This window comes from Stegodyphus dumicola, chromosome 11 (genome assembly GCF_044657685.1).
Source record: "Stegodyphus dumicola isolate Sdum_Otavi_A_Nest chromosome 11, ASM4465768v1".
Lineage (NCBI taxonomy): Eukaryota > Metazoa > Arthropoda > Arachnida > Araneae > Eresidae > Stegodyphus > Stegodyphus dumicola.
Genome location: NC_140778.1, coordinates 19519351 through 19544499, shown reverse-complemented (window position 1 = coordinate 19544499; position 25149 = coordinate 19519351). Strand labels below are relative to the sequence as shown.

The 25149-nt window shown below is 35.3% G+C and overlaps 1 long non-coding RNA gene across 1 annotated transcript; it reads left to right on the top strand.

Moving 5' to 3' along the window:
- The first annotated feature begins 13894 nt into the window (after positions 1-13894).
- Positions 13895-16821, top strand: LOC146993824 (uncharacterized). Its single transcript, XR_015043813.1, has 2 exons — positions 13895-14141; positions 16196-16821. It is a non-coding gene; the product is annotated as an uncharacterized LOC146993824 (long non-coding RNA).
- The last annotated feature ends 8328 nt before the right edge of the window (positions 16822-25149 follow it).

The following is a 25149-nucleotide window of genomic DNA, read 5'->3' as shown; positions in this document are numbered from 1 at the left end:
CCCAGTTCCCGAATAGCACTATTTTATACCATTCCTATTTCCTTGCAACTTTGCTATTCTTCATAAATGCTTCGTGCATTTCATCAGTGAATTTTTCTGTGTATTCATCTAACTCATTTCTCGACTGTATTGTGTTGGTTGAGTACTGAGTGTTGCTTAGAGCTTTGGCATATCCTGCCCGGTTAGTAATAAGGGCTCTTTTGTGTGGTGTACTGTAGGTATTGGTAGTAATTTCCATCATAACTGGGTTATGATCAGAACATAATTCTGACATACTCTCAACCTGGCTTGGAGAGTTGATATTCCTTAATATGAAGAAATCCATAATAGAGGGTCTACGAATCCCACAGTGTGTTGGTTTAACTGGGAATGCTAGGTTAACATTGGCTGCTTGGGCGAAGTTATGTATTATGCATCCGTGTGGATTAATATCCCAGCAGTTCCACTCGTGGTGGTGTGCGTTGAAATCTTCACCTATAATGACTGGATTGTTAGTGCTTAATAGCGTGTGTAAATCTACTTTCACAGAATTTACAGGTCTGTGTATGGGAAAATAGGTGGAGATAATGGTGACTGGTCGCACAGTGTTTGGTGTGAGTGTAATAGCTAAGGCTTCAATAGCTAAAAGCTGTGGTAATGGTATAACATGGTGAGAAATGGAGCGCTTAATTAAAATTAGCAATCCACGTCATGCATTGCCTCTGGGGGCATATCTACAAGCAGTAGGCCTGTCCCATCGATGAGTGATGTAGTTGCATGCACAAAAATAATTTTGAGGGCCAAGCATGTGTTCTTGTATGAGTACAATATCTGGGTAAAAGTCATGTAAAAACTCCTTAAGCTCTTAAGCTTTCGGGAGCAATCCATTCGCGTTCCATGTTATAATAGTAAGAGACACATTATTATTACTCAGAGACATTACTATTAATTTCATTAACTATTTCATAAAACATAAATAATTTATCTACAGCATCAGAAAAAATTTTAAGCTTTGGTAAATATTTTTTAAATACATTGTTCATTATTCTAATGTTATTAAATCCTAATATAGTGCTAAATTCTGAGATATTTCTTATAAATTCTAGAAATTCAGAGCCCTGTGATTTCTCCTGTGAATTATTCATAACATTAGCAGGAGAGCTCTTATTAGGCTTACTATTATTTGAAAAATTTAAATTTTTTAATGCGTTACTTAGATCAGTTAATTTAATAGGATCATTAGCCTTTGAGGGCTCGTTATATGCAGCAGAAGCCGATGAGGGTTGAGTCAATGCATTATCATTAAAATAATTAGCCTGATTCCTAGCCATCTCTACGTAAGAAATTCCTTTTTTAACAGTTCTATCTTTTTTGGATGCATTTGATCTATTTTTTGGAAACATCTCACACCCACAGTATGTGACCACGTGATTTTTTTGGCAATTCGCACATTTAGGTTCTTCCATTTTACCCTTATTTGGGCAGTCCACAGTTTTGTGGTTTAAGGAGCATTTAACACATTTAGGCAAGAAATGACAGTTTGCCGAAGAATAGTGCCAGTTTTGACAGTTGTAACACCGTGGCACTTGATTCTTCGAAGCATACTTTTCTACGGCGATTGCAAAAGCAAGAGATCAGTTACATGAAATATTTCATCAGCCCTATCATTCGTAATGACTTGCACAAGGAACACGGGAATGGACGCCCCAGTATCGCGATACGCAGGGACACGTTTCGCATTAAAATTAAAATTTTTGTTAATTGTATTGAAGGAAAAATTTTATTTTATGTTATTTATGTTTTATTTAAATAAATGTGTTTTGTAAAACATAATACAATTATAATTTTCATTTTTATTTAGTTTGAAAGAATATCTACTTATTTATGTTGGTTTATTTTTATGCTATTAAATATCTTTAAATATTGCATATCTTATCAGTATCAGTAGTGGGTGCAGCCCGACCCGCCTAACCAAACAAGTTGGTCTTATGGTCATGACAAGCCATGCCCATTTAAACTATAACTGCATATCTGGTGTACAGTCCAAAGTCGTTAATCCGGACTCGTCGGGACTTCGGCGATTCCGGATTATCGATTTTTCCGGATTATAGATGATCAGTTTAAATCTCGTAAGATGGCATGCAGAAATTCTAAAATTAAAAATATGAAACCATAATTTATGAAATAAAGAACAATTATGATCTAAAGGGTATCAAAATTTGCAAAAAGAAAAAGCTTAATATTTATTTGTTTACTTTATTAAACATTTCTTTCAATGTAAGTTGTTTAAGTTTTGCTTCGTTTCATGTGATAATACTTTCTCTTTAATTCTATTAAACAGACATAATTTCTTGTTCAGTTACAAAGTTCCGCTGTTCAAGTCCTATAATTGCTGTGTCGAGAACACCGACTAATTTGTCAATCGAAATTTTTTCGTTTTCAATAACTGTCACTTTTCTTCGCTATCGGAAGCAAATTATAATGACGAGGAACTTGTTTTAAATCATATCAAAGACGGAGCATATCGAGATGAAATACATTTGGTAAGGAATTATAAGCCAAATAAAATAAAAACATCTGCACTGAAGATAAGGATAGTGCTGACAGATCAACTTCCAATTCATTACGCGCCCGCCGCGGCGTTCCCCCCGCCGAGCAGTGTGAAATTGATAAACAGATTTCGGATTTCAAAACATACTTTCACTTTAGATCCTTTACATATTAGCAAATATATATCGGAAATTCTATTTGATATAATCGAAAGTTGAGCTTACTTTTATAAAATTGCTCTTACAGTCTGCAAAAAATAATAAGCCGGATCCAATTCGAAAATTAAGGAACAACGCAATCATCAACATTAACTGAAATAGATAATTAGATAATTTTAGCTTATACGTCCATTATACATAAAATGCGCAAGCGAAAACGTATTCTGCACTTGCGCACACTCATATGCGCAGTCGTAAAAGGTCTTACGCGCACGCGTAAATGCCTATGCGCATGTGTCAACGCGGCGCATGCGCAGAAAGTTTTTAGTTTTGAAGTCTGGATTATAGATCATTCCGAATTATGGGTGTCCGAATTAACGACTTTTGACTGTATAATAAAACACTAAATCTGTATTCTTGACCTCTATTCCCTAACTCTGTATGAAGGGCTCCGGAAATTGAATTGTTTCAAACATATCCTACAGTGTGGCATCCTGAATCACACTGGTAGATTGGTTTGTGCAGCAAAGCTACAGGGTTGCCACCAAAACTACAAGGTATCCCTGTTCTAGAGGCTTCCGCAAAAACGAAACCTCCAAAACAGGTTTCTACACGTGTAATAAATATTGAAAGTAAGAGCAAATAAGCGGGAGCAAGACTCCTGATTCATTTGGAATTCCTTACATATTATAGAGAGGCTGACGCGTAATTTGAAAATTTCCTTTCTGCTTATTGCTGCTATGTCACAAGAAAACTTGTGTAGTTTGTTTTTAAGTAGAAAAGTAGTAGTAATTTTTTTTTCTAAGTAGAAAAATAAATAGAGTTGGGCAGTCGATGTGTGCTAAATGTAAGCCGGAGTTACTTAAAATAATATTTTATTTTAGTTAGAAGTAGGACATCGCATGAATAGGTTTCATTGTTCCAGGTTTTCGAAATTGTCTGTTAATACGTAATATAATACAAGTATCTAATTAAGTCTGTTATTATAGGTGGTGGCTTCGTAAATATGTAGGAAGGTTTTAATTGATTTTTGAAAGGTACTAAACCTTACACTGGTTTGAAAAATTGCACAAAGCAGTAATTTTTATATATTTACTGATAGTGAGTGCATTATTTCCTTTTGCTGTCTGTTTTCCAAACTTCAAGGAATTATTTAGGCTATTTTATCAAAAAAGAAATTTTTTTTTCCAGTAAATATTAATGGAAGCATTTTGTTAAAATACATTTCTTTGCAGGATATAAAAAAACTCGTCGGCACGACGAAGCTATCTTTGGAGAATGGCGACACTACAGCTACTAAGCGCATTTTAAAACGAGGATCCCATGACCATCATGTGTTCCTTCTGGTGACCAAAGGTAGTATTCAACTGTCTACTTGAGATCTATTCTACCTAGGAAATACCACTGTACCAGGTAATTTTACTCCATTTGCATATATAATTTTATGGTCTTTAACGGTTGTAAAAAAACCGTGACAAGTAAAGTAATATATATGTATTGTGTGAGTTAATAATAGCATACAATTCTGCTAAAATTAGGGCCACTCCCTTGATGTCCAATAGAAACGTTGCCTTCCCTAGAAAAGAAGCTTTCTTTGGAGGATTTGGATCATTTCTTTTTACCACGTGGTATTTCTGAAAGCGAAACATTTAACGTTTATAGAGAAAACAATGTTCAATGATAAGTCTTACTTCCGTGTTAAAGATTTTAATAGTATCTTTAATTTAAAGACATTCTCCAGAAATTCAAAAAAAAAAAAGTCTGAAATTTTGTTTAATAACTTTCGTCCAATTGTATTGGAAAAAGGTAAATTACATTTCCGGAAGATATCAATATGCGTTGTATAAACTAAAATTCTTTTATATTCTTTTAGTGAACATAAATAGGACTTTAGGAACTGTATTTTAAAATTTTATACCCATGTAGCCTAAATTTTCTAAATAAATAAAATGTATTTCCTGCTTTTCATTCTTCTTGTATTTATACATGAGATAACTTTTGTTTTGTCATAATTTTCTTTACAATTTCATTTAATAATTAATGCAAATTATTATCATTTTTATCACCGGTCAGAGATCAATGTTTATTAAAATATTTGTCACTAATATGGAAAAGATTTCCTTTTAATGGTAAACAAATCATTTTGATTTCATTCTAACATACATTAATATGGGATATCATAATTCATTACTTCTGTAGCTAGTTAACCGCAATATGTTACCAAATTTATAAAAATTTCCCATCAGTAATTTTGCGATGAGAATGAGATAAGGTGATATATTAAAAATTAAGCATTTTGCATCTAAAGCTGTTTCTATTTTTCACTCTGAAAGAAAAAATGTCTTTTTTTTGCTATGATTTTGATCTAAAGATTAGAGTGAGTGAGTGAGTGAGTGATTATGGCGCAAAACCAGAGATGATTATGACACGCCAAACACAAGAAGGGGTGATTACAATTTATGACATTAAAATTCAATAAATAAAAACAAATGGATAAATGCACTAAATCCAGATGATGAAGTCATATAAACATAAGTTAAAAGCATACATTAAAATTCAAGACACAGTCTTTCAAACAACTTACATTAGGTAATAAAAGCCAGTCTCTTTTAAATAATAAAATAAATTACAATTGACCTCTCTTCCGATTAAACGGTCGAGAGGTAAGTCGCAGCTATTAAAATATTTCTGACGAAGACTGTTAAAACAGGGACACTCAATTAAAATATGATGGACAGATAGACAAACATTACAATTTGAACAAACAGGCTCATTCTCAGCTTTTAAAAGGTAGTTATTGTCACTCTAGTGCGACCAATTCTGAGGCGAATCAAAAGAACTTCCTCCTTACGATTTTTGGTAGATTCCCAATGCTCAATTCTAGGTTTTACTTGTCTTAACTTGTTTTGAAGCTGAACATCCCAAATTTGCTGCCATTTTTTTCAGACCTTTCCCTTGATGACACAGCAGATATCTCTAAAAGGGATAAGGCGACTGGACAGTTCAACAGCAGATTTGGCTGCGATATCTGCAAGCTCATTTCCCTTTATTCCAGCATGTCCAGGAACCCAGCAGTACAGAACTTCATAATCTCGAATCGTTAAATTTATATGAATTTTGAGAACATCCACTACTACAGGATTCTGAGTGTTGGAAAAAGCTTCCAAGGATTTAAGAGCACTATACGAGTCTGTGTAAACTATGAACTTTTTGTGGCAGAGCTTTGAGATGTACAAAAGACCATAATATATTGCAGTTAGTTCAGATATTAGGACTGAGAAAGCATGGTGCAGGCATCTGCCCTCTATGTAATTTTCAAATACAAAAGCCATCCCGACATGATCATTTGACTTTGATCCATCTGTGTATATCGGATAATAACTGCTATATTTGTGCCTGTGCTCAGCGAAAAGTTGTCTGTAAACGATCTCGTTAGTGCTTGCCTTCACGTGATGTTTGAAAATATCAAGAAGCTGAATCCATGAATTTTTTCAAAGTTCTGTACTGCTTGGGGGCACATATCAGAGAGGGAATGTTCCTCAATGACAGGGCGAACTCTTAAAGGAAAGGTAGGAACGCAGGACGGACACGTTTCAAATAAACTGTTACACACATTATCGAGTAAGTACAGCTTATTGGGATGTTCAGGTTGGGATAGAATATTAAAATATTGCAAGAGGGACAATTGCTCACGCCTCAGATAAAGTGATGGTTCGTTACAATCAACGTACAGGCTCTGAACGGGAGAGGTCCTGAAAGCTTCTGAACAAATTCGCAGAGCTTGATGGTGAACAGGATCCAGTTTTAACAATACTGATGGCTGAGCGGATCCATAAACAACTGAGCCATAGTCCAGTTTAGAGCGGACAAGCGCTCTGTAAATGTGAAGCATGGAGCAACGCTCTGCACCCCAGGAGGTGTTCGCCAACACTTTTAAAATATTTAGTGTTTTTAGACACTTCTTTCTTAGGTTTAAAACATGAGAAAGGAAGGTCAATTTTCGGTCAAACGTCTCTCCTAAAAATTTTACTTCGGGCGTAACTGGAAAAATTGAACCATTCAGATATAACTCAGGCTCAGGATGGAGACCTCGCTTCCTACAAAAGTAAACACATACAGTTTTCTGTTTCGAAAAAGTAAATCCCTGTTTGTCTGACCATTCTTGGATCTTATTCAGAGCAATCTGCAATTGCCTCTCTATGTATCTCATGTCTGCTCCTCGACAGCTAATCTGTAAATCATCTACATATAGTGATCCCAAGATGGTGGGGGGAAGTTCTTTTAATACAGAGTTTATTTTTAAACTAAACATGGTTACACTAAGCACACAGCCTTGAGGCACACCCTCTTTCTGTTCAAAAACATCTGACAAAACAGAGCCAATCCTTACTTGAATAAGTTCTAGCGTTCAGGAAATTCTGAATGAAAATTGGTAGGTTGCCGCGCAAGCCACTCTCGTGAAGATCCCGAAATATACAGTATCTCCATGCCTTATCATAAGCTTTCTCAATGTCAAAAAATACCGAGACAAGGTGACTCCTTCTTACAAAAGCTTTACGAATAGATGTCTCCAAGAGGAGCATATTATCTACGGTAGTTCTCCCCTTTCGAAATCCGCTTTGATAAGGCGACAAAATATTATTCTTTTCCAAGAAGTAGACTAGGTGGCTGTTTACCATCTTTTCAAACAGTTTGCATAGGCAACCCGTAAGGGCAATTGGCCGATAGTTGGAGGGATTCCTTGGATCTTTCCCTGGCTTAGCAATGGGAATTACAACAGCTCTCCTCCATGCACTGGGAAAAGTGCGCTCCTTCCACACTCTATTGTAAAGAATGAGAAGGGCAGTCAGTGACTTACAGGACAGATGCTTTAGCATTTCATAATACACGCCATCCAGATTCGGAGAAGATCTATGTGTCTGCAACAAAGCTTTCCTTAATTCAAGCATAGTAAAGTCCGTATTATAAGGCTCGGATTTGGAAGAGTTGAATGTGATGGGATTTATTTCAGAGTGCTGCTTGATAGAGAGAAATGCAGGTGAATAGTTTCTGCTTGAAGAAACGGCAGCAAATGTCTCACCAATAGTATTTGCACATGCTTTTCGAACTCTTTCCCAAACCCGCTTACTAGGCGTAGAGGATGATATTGAGGACACATATGAAATCCAGGAATCCCTCTGGCTCTGCCTTCTTACTTCTCGTGCATTTGCTTTGGCTCTTTTAAAGGCTATGAGGTTTCGCAGAGTCGGATATCTAAGAAAAATGCCCCATGCTTTTTTCTGTCTTTTCAGTTCTTCATGACAGTCGCGATTCCACCATGGTTTCGAATATTTTAGTAGTTTTCCTGATGTTCTAGGGATCGAAAGCATAGCTGCCTGAATAATAGTATTTGTAACAGCGTCAACAGCATCATCGATATGCCCATCTTCTACCATTTCATTTGTGAGCTCTGCAATGGAAGAGAAGAGTTCCCAGTCTGCCCTGTCCAGAATAAACCGAGGGACTCTCGACATGGGGTTTGCTCCTCTTCGTGCAAGAGATACAAAAATGGGATAATGATCGCTGTTGTACAGGTCATTTCCGACACTAGAAGTAAAAAATGGCAACAGAGATGGTGAACAGATGGCAAGATCGAGAGCGTGGAATGTTCTTGAAGGCTCATGGAAGTAAGTGTCCTGCCCATTATTCAGGAGACAAAGGCTCTGATCTTCGATCATCCGCTGAATTTGTCTTCCTCGGCAATTTGTATCTTTACTACCCCAGAGCGAGTTATGGCCGTTGAAATCTCCTATTATGATGAAAGGCTCAGGCAGCTGCTCTAAAAGATCATTTAAATCTTGCTGATCAATGTGCTCATTAGGAGGCAAATAAAGAGAAACGACTGAAACTACAATATCAAAATTTACTTGTACAGCGACAACTTGGAGAGAAGTCGTCAAAGGGAAGGGACTTGAGGGATAATCTAGTGAGGTGAGGAGACCTACACCTCTACTGGCACGCTCACTTGCAAGGTTATCCTTCCTGACGAGAGAAAACCTCCGAAGTTTTGCATGTTGATCTGGTTTCAGATTTGTCTCTTGTATTGCCAAGCACACAGGATGATAAGCATTGATCATAGCTTTGATGTCAAGCAAATTTCGGTGGAAACCGCGACAGTTCCATAAGACGAGGGTAGCCATTATGACTGGTGTTTGTTCTTTCTGTGTTCATTTTTAGTTTTGAACGGAAGTAGATGCTCGTTAACTTCCATTCCCTCCTCCATTTCCATACTGTCTGAATCTAGGGATTCAAAATTCACGTCATCTACAGATCGGCTTCTATTTTTGAATACTATTTTTGGAGGCACAATTTTTGGTTTGCTCAAGATTGTTATTTCTTTATTTTTTATGACATGGGTTGGATTTTCCTTTTTCTTGTTTGCAGGCTGCTGGGTTTTATTTGGTGGAGTCTGTGTACTTATGGAAGTTTGGGTGGCTATTGTGCGGGTTGATTTCACGGCATTGGCATATGATTTGTTTGATTGAGGCTGTGTGCTTTGAACTTGTCTTCGGGCTTCGGCATAGGAAATGTTTCTAGAAACTTTTATGGTCTGAACTTCCTTTTCTAATTTCCATTTTGGACAGGAACGGGAAAATGCTGGATGGTTGCCCTTGCAATTAATACACGGTGCTGCAGCGGTGCAATTATCGCTATCGTGGCCAACCGACGAGCTTCGAGCGCACGTCAGGGTCCCACGACAGGACATCTTGGAATGGCCAAAACGCTGGCACTGGAAGCATCGCATGGGGTTTGGAATATACGGCCTTACGGGGCAATTGAGATATCCAGCCTTAATATGTTTCGGCAGATCAGGCGATTTGAAGGTCAGGATCACGTGTTTTGTGTCAATCAACTGACCTTCCTTACGCATCTTGGTCCGCCTAGCACCACAGACTTTTTGGTCGGCTAACTCAGAAACGAACTCTTCTTCTGAAACACACAGAAGGTCGATTTCCGAGATCACACCTCTACAAAAATTCAGAGATTTATGCGCTGAGACAGTTATAGCTATATTTCCAAGTTTGGTTTGTGACAGAAGGGAAGCAGATTGGGTTGGCGAGACAGTATCTATAAGCAGGTCTCCAGAACGGAGACGCTTTATGTTCTTTGGTTCGCCTACGCCAGAATGGATATATTTGTTTATCAGAAAAGGAGACATCTTTTTAAATTCTTCAGAGGCACTGGAAACAACAACAAAGCGAGGACATTCAGAAGTTACTTTGGCATTTGCATCGGTACGAATTTTCTTGCTCACTGATTTGTCTATGATTTCAATGTCTTGATTGGTGTCTTTTGACTCAGGTTTTTTTAAAATGAAAAGGGAAGCCATGATAGAAAATATAAGATTCGGGTCCGACGGCCCCGCCCACCACGGAGCCCAACAAGGGAACACAGATTCCTGTGTTAGGTCTAGCCGGACCTATACGCAAACTGAAGCCCCACAGTCAGCTTTCCCGAAAGCAGGTACTCCCGAGAGCTTGACCCCAAGCCACTGACACAAGGACTAGTGACCAGCCGATTGACACCCGTGAGGACGACTAAGGTGCCTCCCGTTTAGCTGAAGCAGAGGCGAAAGCAGTGTGTTGGGGATAGTACCTCGCCCCTCAACTACCAGGACCCTCCTTTCCAGTGACACGGGTCTCCACGCACGGCAAACACGTGGGCAGTTTTCTCGCCACTCGAAAACTAGAAGCAAGGACTGCTCCAGTCTCTTGTGACGAGCCCCAAACTCCGTAGAGAGAAACCACAAGGGAGAAGGGAAGGGAAGAAGTTTCAGCCAAGAGGAGAGGAGACGGAAAAGAGGATAGATCACTGGGGCTCCAGGATCGTGACACCCGTCTCATCAAGAAGATGATCCCCTGAAGGGCTAAGGTACCTCGGGATTGCCACACCCGTACTCACAAAAGTGAGCCCCCTGAGGGTGATCTAAAGATTACTTTGAGCTAATATTTTTACAAGTTTCTATAAATGTTATATATTAACGTTTATGATAACTATCAGTAGAAGAAACATAAAGTTATCTGTTCTAAAGCAATATTTATGTCAATAAGCCATCCAGAATTTGTACAGTTGTTATACACTTTACTAAGAAAGTCTTTAATTTTTTTTAATAAACCAAGCTTAAATTTGTATTAACGTACTTTCTAGAATTTTTCAATTTCGAATTTTCTTTATTTTCAGATTTTTCTCCCCATTATGATCTTTGGAATATGAATTTTAAGGATTCCTTAGGCAATGCTCTGCTTCATTTGGCGGCCAGCATTTCAGATACCGAGTTAATTAAACTGCTGCTAGAGAAAGGAGCCGACATAACCAACATTAATAAAGACGGACGAACTCCTGTACGTGTTGCTTGCGAAAAAACTTCTTTAAGTAATCAAAAAAATTATTTTCAATTTTTACTTATTTTCTTCTTTTACGTAGTGAAATAACTTGTAGATCAGTTGTGAAATTCACATGCATAAAATTTAATTTAGAGTGTAATAATCGTATTTTTTTAACAAAATAATGTAATAATATTTTTTAAAAATTAAAAGTAATTTATATTTACATCAACAGGAATTAGAAATTTACTCGACATTATTTCAAATTTGCATGCAGTGTATTTAAATAAATATTAGTCAAATAAAAATATTTCCATCAGGGGAATCACGGGTATAAAGCATATTACAGTAACCATCATTTTTTTTTGTAAAGGAAGCATCTCCTTAATCCCTCGAGGGAAAAATTTACACCTTTAACAACGATATTTTTCAAATACACAGACAGAGCACATGAGGGCTGAGTGATAAGATCATTAAACTGTGTTATTCGACCATCCTTCAAGTCCCGGCACATGGTCTAGCTTCCTGTTTATCTCCAAAATGTCCGAGAATTAATTCATCACTTTAAAGATATCCTGGGCTGGCTGCCCTATTCTTATTTACTTTCCAGAAACACATTATCGGTCACTTGCAGCATATATTTTTTGTAAATCGCTAAAAAATTCATAAGCATTTCAATTATTCGAGATGAGAAGAGAATTGTAACTTGCCTTTGACATAAAAGTTATTTTTACTCCTCTTTGTGAGCTGATGCTTCCTTCAATTCCGGGTTATCGAAGCTCTGTTGTACACAAATGATATGTGAATTATTTGCTTGTAAAATTGTCTGCTCCCAAAATGCATTTTCATGTTTTACAATTTATATGCTAGCATAATAGAAATAAAATGTAAAACAATGAATTGATGTATAATAAAAGTATAATAACAGTAAATTATTTTTACACTATGAGATGTTTCAGATACAAATAACAAAAAAGAATTACGAAAATTTACAAGATAAATTTTTATTCGTCATATTTGGCAAATTTAGAAACCAAATGAAACTATAAATTTTAAAAGCTAAGACTTGCAGTTAATGGAAGCATTAAGCTAAATTTTCAGTACTTTATTAGGAAGCAAAGCTCTGTTTCTCATGATGCACGTTTATCTAGATAACGTGTATAGCTTGCAATTTATAACATTGAAGTTTGCGGGTGCGCGCTATACGTCGAATATAAAAATGATAGATATAAAGATAAGGAAAAGATGAGCATACAAAAGTATTTATACATGTATACCTAAATGCTGTTTGGTTTAAAAGAAATGTCATTCATAAAGAACTTCTCAAAATGTTCTTACCTGATAATATGAAAATTTCGTCAAATTCGTCTTCCGCTATATTTTAAGGCACGTCATCGAATTTCGTTTCATCTTCCCCACAAATTTTATTCTATTTCGGAAATAATCATCTACGTTCCTTTTAGATTTTTAGGTATACTATATTTTTTGAATGATGCCTTGTCTTTATGGTTGAGAAATTCATTCAATTCCGAAGAGCATAATTACTTCAAATGATACCCTCCGTTTCTCGAAACACTACACTAACATTCTTGTGCACATTCTTTATTCTGCATTGAATAAAACGCATTCTCTTTGCAAAATTATTCAGCTTTTAGGCATTTCCCAAACATACACATATTTTCCCCCTTATCGCTTTATCCATTCAGTATACCATTCTTCAAAAGCCTCGGAAAATCTTCGAATGAATACTGAAGATAAGAGCATCGCTCATGTATTTTTCAGATTTCTTCGTAAAGGAAAGTATGTGTGTTATACAGCGAATAAGTATGAAAGTAAAACATGTAGTTTGAATTTATATTACGTTATGCACCGGTACGGCGTACACCGGAATATATGGTGCATTTGTGGCATAACTAAAAACAAAACATGTAATAATTTAAAATAAAAGAAAGCTATTAAATAAAGCAAAAATAAAACCTCTTTCAAAGCAAATTCTGCTCCAAATCAGCACTGAAACAAATCCGCTTTCAATTCAGCATCGAAAAACCGAAATCAGCAGTTCTTTCAAAAGATCTAAAATAAAATAACAAAAAAAAAAAAAAAAAAAAAAAAAAAAAAAAAATTTAGAAAAAATAGATATATTCAATTCATATTTACAGGAAGCACATAAAAAATTTCATTTAATTATAAAATATATCGAAACACATTACATTGTCAACAACAGTACTATAGTATGCTGCGTTTTCCTGCAGTTTCCATTTCTGCTTCTGAGTCTGCGTCTATATACATGCAATTTTTCCCCGCTTGTTTCCTTAAATACAAAAGCGAGATTTTTAGAAAACCATCTTCTCTACCCTCAACAGATTTTGATAAAAATCCTAATACTCATTTCTCGTTTCACCTGCTCCCGGAGTCATTAATGCTTTTTTCACCCTTAAATGGAATCAGAATCTATACGATATATGGAAGATGAGCTTTCTAATGGATTAATTCATATTTCCAAGAAAAAGTAAATATTGCAATCTTGGAAATAGACGGTTTATATCAAGATGGTAACATATGTTCAAGATTTACTTATTACACACATAAGAATCCTTTTTGGTTTCATAATTCCGTCAACTATGAATTTAGAGTTCAGAAATTGCTGAGATACTGCATATTTAAGTTTTTTGAGCAAAAAATATATTGCTTTCTGTAAGTGCTTCTGACTACTGTTTTTAGTCAGAAGATTAAAAACAGTAATCAGAATAATTAGTTAAGTTGCATAAAAATTCTCTTGTTTTAGACTTGGTAGAACACAGAAATATTTTATTTTCTAAAAATAATTTTTTTTTTTCAAGAAACTGTGAAGTTATTGACTGAAAGATCCCCGGACTATATTCTTGAAGAGTTCGATAATGATAAAGGAACTCCTTTAGACATTGCATGTCGAAGTAGCTGTCCAGAAGTTGTGAAGTACCTCTTGTCACAAGGAACTAGTGTGCATAAGTCCCAAGCTTTCGGACTACCATGTCCTCTTTTGGAAGCTGTTTCTAATAAAGCATAATATGCAATACCTATGGCATCTCTGCATTTAGACGCTGGTGTAAATGTAAGTAACAAATCAATGTTTCTAAATCATACATATTTAGTGTAATATTTTATATAATACTTACATTTTCACAGAAATATCATTGCCGAGTTAACGTTTAGCTTTTGACTATAAATATAAAAACAATGCGAGAAAATGGCCCATTGTGTTAGTAATGAATTCAAAGTATTTTTCAAAAAAATATATTATTCTATTCTTATATACATTTCAACAGTTCACATATTTCTACCTTTTAACTGTACAAGCTAATAAAACCAGTATCAAGTGCTAAGTCTAAAGCTGTTTATAAACTCTTAATTTATAGAAGATAATTAGTTTCAAATATTATTAATTTAAACGAAGTTGTGCGTGTGAGGCTTGTCTTTATAAGCTTTTCCTTAAACATTCGACAAGGGAAAGAATACGGAGGAAATACGGCATCATCATGGCAACTCTGAATATTCACTGAGGTGACAAAAGTCATGGGATACCTCCTAATATCGTGTTGGACCTCTTTTAGCCCGGCGAAGTGCAGCAACTGCATGTGACATGCACTCAATATGTCAATATGTTGTTGGAATTCCTCAGCAGAAATATTGAGCCATATTGCGCTTATAGAGTTCCATTATCGCGAAATTCGTGCCCAGGGAGGATTTTGTGGACATAGTGGCCTCTGGATTATGTGAATAAAATGTTCGATTCAATTCAGGAGAAATAAGTAGCCAAATCTTAAACGCTGGAATTGTCCAGAATATTCTTCAATCCAGTCGCAAAAAGTTGTGCCCGGTGACATGGGACATTTTCCTCCATAATAATTCCATTTTTGTTTTGAACTTAGTCCATGAATCGCTGCGAGTGCTCTCCAAGTACCCGAACACAACCATTTCCAGTCAATGATCAGTTCCAATTGGACTAGAGGACTCAGTCCATATGCAGTCTTGTTTCACCCAAGCAAAAATTAAACATGCATAACAATTTAAAAATTCGAAATAATAAACCTTTAGCAACATTGTCGAAACTAAAAAAATAAAGTCATGCCAATTCTCTAAGTAATGAATTATGGAAGCACAACACATCAGAGGTGTATGCTTCAATTACCCTGTTAAATCATACAGAACTTAGGAAAAGCTTAAGTCTTTCAAGTGTGATCAGAGTGTTTGTTTTAAGGTATTTTATGCTCTTGCTATGCATCACAGGTTAGCAATCTGCTCTTCTTGGATTCACTTTAACATATTTTTCTTCATCTTTTATGTTTTATTATTATGTTTCTCTTTCCTAGCACTTGCGCCACATAAATTTCAACAGCGAAGTGGCAAACGTTTAAAAACAGAGTAGCAACATATGTTTAGAAGTCTGGAAGATATTTTAAATGTCCACACGCCGTGATTTCAGTATCTTCTTGGACAATACCTCCAAAATAATCTCTCAGTTCTGTGTATCGAAAAATTTGCTCTCTTGCTCGCTGGCCAAACTGCCTGTTTTTCCGTAGAAACTGTAATTTTAATTTCAAACATTGTTTTTTTTTTTAACGGTAGTAAACCAAAGACGAATTTGTCGTGCAGATTTCTTTGCTCCTGGTTAAGAGGAACTTGTATCTACGTGCCCTCGAAATCTACTAACAGATCTTGTTCACAAATCCATGCCAAACGCGAGGTTGTTCTGTTGCTAAATATATGTTTTAACCGTATTTGTTATTTTATGTTTTTCTGGATTTTACATTTTTATTGAAGATGGTTTATGTTGTTATGGATTTTTGCCTTGCGGAGAAGTGAGAACTGAATTAATTGAATGAGAAATATATATTTAATGAATTTCTAAGTAAAATGTTTAAATGAAATGCAAAGAAAATGTGTATAATTTAATAGGCCATACAACAAAGTTATGTGGTGACCACATCAGATTTTGCTTCATTTATAGAGGTTCATTTACATAATGATGTGTACAAGAATGTTCCCTGAGTGTTTTATTCAACAGCTTGCATTTATGGTTTATTAATTGTTTGGTATCGCTTATGTAACCATTCTTATTGAAATATTTTAAATTATATGAGGTTTAATTACCACTTTTTTCCGCAGATTGACCATGCTGATAATAATGGGCATACAGCACTGATAACTGCCATAAGAGAGTTTAGCTGGGATGCAGAAATCTATTCCAATCTCTCAAAATCATTCATGTGTAGATTTGTGTACGTATTTGATAGACTGTGAATGTGGTGTAAATGTTACTGATCTCCGGGGTAAAACGGCTCTACATTTTGCTATTGAGATTGAACAAGAAATATTAGTACGGAAACTTCTCTTTTCTGGAAGTGAAATCGACTGTCGTGATAATTCTGGCCGTACTCCGTTATACTATGCGATCAGAACTGGAAACCAGACAATCATGGATTTACTCATCAAATTTGGTGCGAATTTAAGGACACATGACTGGAAAAATGCTTTAAATAACTTCGAATTTCCATTGAGAAGTCGGCACCTGCTCAGTTATGTTATAGATAAAGAGAAGCATTGTTTTACGTTAGAGAACTTGTGCTATGTCACCATTAGAAGAACAGTTAGAAATTTGGAAAAAGATGCCGCTCATCTAGGAGTACCTCCATTGCTTGCAAAAAGCCTGCAACTTAAGAAGTGAGGTGAATATGGAATCCGTTTTATTGGAATATACCTAAGAGTGATATTTCAAAGGTTCTAGTTCTAACATTGTGTATAATTACTGAGGATTATTCTTTAATAAAAAGGAAAAAAAATCATAGCTGTTCATTAGCTTTTTCTCCCACTAGAATCTGTTACACGGTATCCTGTTTTGTTATAAAATGATTCTGCAAAAATAACATTTTACACCTTTTTTTGTTTTTTGGTAGAATTATTTTTAAATGACTTCAAATTATCTTGATATCCGTGAAATATTATACTATTGCATACATTGTAATCAAGCTATCTCGAATTATTATTGAAATAGTCAACTGAAAAAAGTCAAGGTATAAAAATTTCAGTTTCTTGTTTACACATATGCATCACTAAATGTTGCAACAATCATACCCACGCATACACGTTTCATTCTTTTTTTTTTCCAAATCAAGGATTGCATAAAATTATGCATTGAAGGAGATAAACATTTATTTTTACATATTATTTAAACAGATTTTAACATAGATGTCTTGTTGGTAACATAAGCATTTACATATCCTTTCGCAACATAGCTACAATTTTTGAAAGGTTTAAGGATATTATCACATAAATTAATCGAATTTACTTTAATTATAAGTGAAACATTATGCTATTGCACAGATGTTAATCAAATTATCTTGAATTATCTGTTAAATAATCATCTAAAAATGTCAAGACATAAAAATTTCATTGTCTTGCTTAGGCATATGCATCACTATACCCACGCATACACATTTCATTCTTTTTATTTAAATCAAGGAATGCATAAATTTAACCATTAAAGGTGTCGTTTTTCGAGATAGATATCTGTTGGCAACATAGGCATTTTCATATCCGTTCGCAACACAGCGGCCATTTTCGAAACAATTTAGGATACTGTTGTTTGTATACATTACAATCAAATTATCTTGCAAAGAATAAGAAGAAAAAAATTTTAAGTAAATTTGTGCCAGTTGCTTCTTTTACAAATACAAAAGTTTCCTTTCGTAGCTATTACTTAATGTGATTTGTTATAAATCCTAGTGACACAAAATGTTTCACTCTTTCAATAGGCATTTTCAAAATAAATGCAAGGAATGTTCTCTAAAATTAGCACAATTTCACTCATTTAATGCTTTCAAATTTCAATCAAAGGCTGACTATGTAGTAGCAAAAATTATTACTCTTGCTATTTTCTATTTGTAGTATGAACAGCAATGCTCAAAATTGTTGTTAAAATGTTGGCAAACTATATGTTTTGCAAAAACTTTGGTTGCATTAATAAGCATTAATATCGTCAAGTAGATCTAGTTTTATATTGATAGCAAATGCTTTGTTAGGTTTGATCAGTATAATCAAATACAGTGAGGAACAAAACGGCTATTTGCCTAAGATGGAAAATGTTTTCGTTGAGCAATTTAACTTGTCAATTACACATGAGTAAAACAACAGAAACCAGCTATGCAATTAACCCGTTCGCCTGGGATTGAACACAGGTAGAACTAATCCTGTTGAGCGCTCTTAACCTCTCTGTCGCTGCTCGGGCAATGAACGGGCTCAGTCTTTTGTGATGGTGCTTACTTGAATTCATCAGCTTAGAAATAAATTAGGTATATAAGCTTTCAAGAAATTAACTATTGCAGATCATACTGACAAATCCTATCACACGAAGATTATAGTGTTGCAGGGTATGAGTTCGTAATTGACTGAATGCATGCAGAATTGATGATAGCTTTATAAATTATATTTTCACAAACAATCACTTTACACTTCAGCAACATTTCACACAACCACTCGTAGAGCTCTTCTCAGTATTACAGAAGACAATGAGTGGTTACACATCAAACTACTAAAAATGTGTGAAAATCAGATCTAAAAGGTGAAGCTCTCACAGATATCTCAATACTCCCAACTCGGTTGTGAACTAACGACTACTGAGGACCGACACTGTCTTCGGGTAATATAGTTTTCCCCCGGCCGCCGAGAAATCTCTAGTAACTAACATGTCTCGAAATCACTGGAAGGCGTATATGTTTAATGTTATATATAAGAGGCGTGTGGCAACAAATAGATTCCCCGCATAATAACGAGTTGCCATAGTGACGATAAGCTCAGAACAACAATTATTGTATTTTTCACTCTTGAGTTTGTATCATCATGATAAGCTTCTTTCCTGTACTTAGATATATTAAACTGGTAAATAAATAAATATTTAAAGAAAAATGGAATAATAATTTGAATATTTATCTGTACCTCTCAAAGGCGGATACGGTCGCAGTTACTTATAAGGACCTATTACAGTTATTCAATTACAGAAACAATCAAGATATGTTCAAGAACCAGACCCAAATATCGCCATGTTTTAAGATTTTGAGGGACTTCTGGGCAAATTTTGGGACAAAAATTAGTCGCCAAAACCATTGCAAGATTGGCGATATCTCACCGGTTTTGCGAGATAGCCTTTTACCTCAATGTTAAACAGCCTGCCCCTGTAATCTTGTTTTTTCATGAGAGCTTCTTGTTTAAGGCAATTCATGTTACATTATACAACAGATACTACTGTTTAAAATATAACTTTTACTAAACGTATTTATATATGTAAAACTACTAAACGTTTTATATATGTAAAAAATTCGTAACATTGTCCCCTTTTCAAGGACCGTACATCCCAGGCAGTAACATCCATGGACAGGATGTCAAACTGCTTAAACTAAGGCAAATGTATAAAAGAGTGAAACAATAATTTCAATAAATAACCTAGAGTAAGTCAAATACTTAATCAATAAATAAATGCATGAATTTACACATTTGTATATAAGTAATACCATCATCATTTGTATATAAGTTACATCATAGGTACTACGTACTACGGAGATACTAAGGGTCTAACATGACGTTATAAACGATTTTAGAATTTGATAACTCTCGAATATGGGCCGAGTGTGCCACCGTTACACCACAAACTCACGCTTGAAGGAGGTAGAATATACCATATATCATTATATACGCTAATTTAACGAATTTTTGATTGAAACCTCAGCGAATTAAAAGCTTTCTCTGCTAAAATTGCCAAACAGAAACAAGTAAGACTTTTTAAGGGTACCCATGGAATCTAGTTAGTTTCTACTGAATTTTGCTGGTTTTTATTGATCCCCTTGAGGTTTTCTTACTAGTATAAACTGATACATATACAACCAACATCAATATCGGAACTTTCTACTAGTTTGCATTTCTTTTTACTAACCTTTATTATATTTATAATGGTTTTCTTAGTTCAATAAATACTGATACCAGTGCAATCTAAAGGAATGTAAAATAAATCTTCAACTGGTTTATACGATTTTTCTATCAGAATAGACATCTTTCAAGCAATGAAACTAATGCTTGTAAATCAAAATTCATTGCTATTCTTGTTGATATACTGATTATTTTACGTTATTTATTTATATATTTTTATTTTATTTATTTATTTGCGATTGTTGGGTTTAAGGTTTTTGCAGTTTTGTAACCAACAAGAATGTTTAAAATTTAAAAAGCATACAATGAATTTTCTCGCCTTCATTACTTCCTAGCACGATCTGTATTTCTAAGGTTATAAACAACCCTGAGCACTAGCTCTGACCTTTTTAAGACCACGAGAAACACATGGAAAAGGAAATGGTCGTCTTAGGGAAGGAACACTATATATGCTTATTTATTTGTTTTCTAAAAACTTTTGTCGTTTTCACAGATCTCAGGAATAAGATGGTCACCTTAGAGAGGTCATGTTCAATACCAATGTATATTTATGTATGTTCTCAGGAATACTTCTGTCTTTTAGAAGTTGTCTTCTTAGGGAGGTTGTATCTACGAAATGAGTCTCTCTGAGGCGACCAGCCAAACATAATTTCCTTTACAGGTCATCGTCAATATATATTTATGCTTTTATAAATACTGATCTTTTTTGGTCTCTTTTAGAGGCGGTCATCATAGGGCGGTGGTTATGCCACTAGTTTGTTCTCTGAATACAGACACATACACACACGCATACATACGTTTATACTCATACTCCTACATTTCTAGTAGTACAAATAAATACTGGTATTTAGTATCATCTCTTTAACACGACCACCTTCATTTGCAATCGTAAAAGCCACCCAGACGGTAGTAGTAGTTAGGAAAGCCTACTGCGATACCGAAGTTACCGAGTTCGAAACCCGGAGAAGCCATGAATGTTTATAAATGTATAGAGCGTGTGTGGCATGAGGGCACTCTGAAGATGCAGTGAGCCGAAAGCATTAAGAGAGGTTGATGGTAGGAGAAGAGGGATAGGAAAGCTTCGGACGTGTCTCGCCCGGGTTGCTCTTCTTCAAAGTTGTGGGGGGAAATGAGTGAATTGGTACTCTTATCTGTATGGTAGTCAAGGCTTTGACAGCTGCAATCTTGCTCTGCTTGCCATGATAAATTTCATGGGCTTGTTCTGAAGTTGCTGTCAGACAAGTGAGATAAGTCAAAAAACAACAAGAATTGTAAATTACTTTTTTTCTCTGTTAACGCTGAAGCGAAGGATAAAAATTTCTTTACACTTTCACAATTAAAGCGTTATCACATTAGCTGTTTGTTGCTGGAACAAAACGTTTGTAGCAACAGTTTTGAGAAACGGCCTTTGGCGAAATAGGGTTACCATCTTCACTTGGCAAACAGGCTGAAAGCCAAACAAGAATCAGTTATCGCTCAGATTGGCGAAAGTGACGTTTCCTTTCAAGAGACATTTGCTTCTTCGTGTTGTTTTGTATCGCTCACACGCTTTTCGTTTTAAACTTTATTGTTAGTAATGGAAGATAATAGAAAGGTGATTGCTATCAAGTTAATCACTTTGATCTCCACTCTGGCACTTCATGTAACAGATAAACACACTTCTGTTTATAGCAATCAATTACATCAGTAATAGCCAAATTCTGTATACACTAAGAATAGTTTAAAAACATGTGCTGGATAAGTCTATTTATCACACATTGCTTATGTGTATTTTCTGTTGTCTGCATTTCAATGAAAATTTGATGGCTCACTGGAAAATTTGTGACCTGGTGAAAGCATTTTCTGACTAACTTTATGGCTCATAATTACTGTTCTGTCCATTCAAATGACAAAAATCTATATGGCTGATATTTACCTCCTCACAGCCAGCAGGTACTATTCAGCAAAATGAAGATCAAATAAAGCATATGAATAAATGAGCAATCAAACATGTGCGAGTTGTTTACTGTCCCATAGAACACTCGGTAATATACCTAAAACACATTAATTATACCAACTAATTAGGTGTTCACATCATGAGTTTGTTTTATGGTTTGGTTTATTGAGATTACAGCAAAGCACACTAGGGCTATCTGCCTAAGGGAAGGGATGCCTTCGTGGAGGACTAAGGGAAACTGGCTCGTATGCACGTTACACATGGGGGAAACCACGAAAGCGCCCATGCAGCCAGCCCGTTCGTGGGATTCGAACCTCGGACCGAACTACCAGTGTTCAGCGACTTTACCGCTCGGCCGCTGATGGGCTCGGTTGGTTTTATGTGATTACCGCAAAGCCTCGAGGGATAACAACAGGAAGGATCCCTTTGTAGAAGATGTTTTAAAACTGGCTCGTATACCAGTTACAAATGGGGCAAACCAAGGAAACGCCATGTAGCCAGCCCGTTCGCGGCATTCTAACCTGAGACAGAACTACCAGTGTTCAACGACGCTTCAGCCACTAGTAGACCCGTGCACTTAATTGGAAAGTGCAATTCATTATGTAAACAGACATGAAGGTGATAATCAGTTGTGCGCTGTTTTAAGTAATCAAATGTTATAAATGCACAGCTGTTACATTTCTTATTATTTATTAGTCATGTTTTTATTACGTAGATCGTACGTATGATATAATTATGAATTAACCCAATAACAAAATGTGTACACTCTTTAGTACTCAAATACTCATCAATTATTTTTCAACTGATTATTACATACCCATAATAATTTGCAAAGAACTGATAACTATAGTTGCTGCCAATTACATAATAGTTATCTGAATTAAAAGTAACTTCAAATAAACTTCTTGGCAATGTTCATTTTTGTATTCATACATACATATATATATTCACATCTAATAAGTCATATATTTACATACAGATAGAGAGATGCGATGTTTTAGAAGTTGTTAATATATATTTATTAGTATTAATGTAATGAATAAGATTTATATTAATGAATGTATATACAAATGTTTTTCATCATGCATAATAATAAATCCATAAATTTTCAATGTTTCAATATGTAGCATTTCCAATAAAAGTATAGTTTCTAATGTATTTATAATTCAAAAAGTATTTCATTAATAACATAAAAATAATAGACAAATTTAATGAGTATTCTCATTATTACATAAGCTATGCTTTTCTTTTTTATGCATCTTTTATGCTGTTTAAAATGTGTCACTGATTATGCAGTTAACAATTTAAAAGATAAGTAATTAGGGGAAAAGCCGCGCATATACAAACGGATTTTAAAAATTTATTCAACTTAAATTTAAAAAATAAAATTCTATTATATAACAGTGTTATAATACACGATCAGCACGAAATACGACAAATTTGGCGAACTTTTGGCTACGAACAATTTGTAAACAAATCCGAACTGCAAGAATGTCGTAAAATACTGTCAACTCTGAAATTTACACGATTATATATTTAATGAATATATACACATTTAAAAAATGACTCAGGCAGTTGTATTACAACAAAACAGCAATAATTAAATCGGCCTCTATTTCCACCGTCTATCAATTCACAGTGAGAACCATCGCCATATTGAAAGTTACCCGTGATTCTTCAGAAGCTGACCTTTCGTCTGATTGGTTGAACGTTCGAGGAACACGTCATCAGCTGGAACATTTTTGGAAAAGTTCTAAAATGTTGCTCGTAGTCGGGACACGTTCCTCCTAGCTAGACGAAACATTTCTCGGAAGCCTGCCGCTTAAAGCCGTGCTACTAGAATCTCGTTTCTTGGAATTGTCCCGGGTAAGCGCGCGCGTCTATAGATGTGATAACAGCATTAGAAGTATCCAAGCAAGCAACGTGGCACCATTCTTGCTAACGTCGTTATGGGATGTTTGTTTCATGGTTTTGATGAATGATATTCTGCAGTAAAACAATAGATAATATTTTAAATATATTTCTCTATTTAGATGTTTATAATGAAAAATAAAATACCAGTATTGATTGTGAATATGAAATAATGTACAAGGTAATGCTAGTACAGCCATTCACGTGTAATGGGTGAGTGAGTGAGTGAGTGATTATGGTGCAAAAACCAGAGATGAATATGACGCGCCAAACACAAGATGGGATGATGACAATTGATGACATTAAAATTCAATAAATAAAAACAAGTAGATAAATTTACCAAAGCCAGAGAATGAAGTCATATAAACACAAGTTAAAAGCACACATTAAATTTCAAGACACAGTCTTCAAAACAAATTACATTAGGTAATAAAAGCCAGTCTCTTTTAAATAATAAAATAAATTACAATTGACCTCTCTTCCGATTAAACGGTCGAGAGGTAAGTCACAGCTATTAAGATATTTCTGGCGAAGACTATTGAAACATGGACTCTCAATTAAAATATGACGAACAGATAAACAAACATTACAATTAAACCAAACAGGCTCATTTTCAGCTTTGAGAAGATAGTTATGCGTGACTCTAGTGTGACCAATTCTGAGGCGAGTCAAAAGAACATCCTCCTTACGATTTCCAGCAAAACCCCAATGCTCAATTCTAGGCTTGACGTTTCTCAACTTGTTGTGATGCTGAACATCCCAAATTTCCTGCCATTTTTTCGGACCTTTCCCTTGATGACACAGCAGAAGTCTCTAAAAGGGATAAGGCGACTGGACGGTTCAATAGCAGATTTGGCTGCGATGTCTGCAAGCTCATTTCCCTTTATTCCAGCATGTCCAGGAACCCAGCAGTACAGGACTTAATATCCTCGAATCGTCAAGTTTATATGTATTTTTAGGACATCCACTGCCACAGGATTTTGAGTGTTGGGAAAAGCTTCCAAAGATTTAAGAGCACTATACGAGTCTGTATAAATTATGAACTTTTTGTGGCAGAGCTTTGAGATGTAAAAAAGACCGTAATATATTGCAGTTAGTTCACATGTTAGGACTGAGAAACCGTTGTGCAAACGTCTGCCCTCAATGTGATCTTAAAATACAAACGCCATCCCAACATGATAATTTGACTTGGATCCATCTGTATATATCGGATAATAACTGCTATATGCCTGTGCTCAGGGAAGAGTTGTCTGTAAACGATCTTGTTAGTGCTCGCCTTCACGTGATGTTTGAAAAC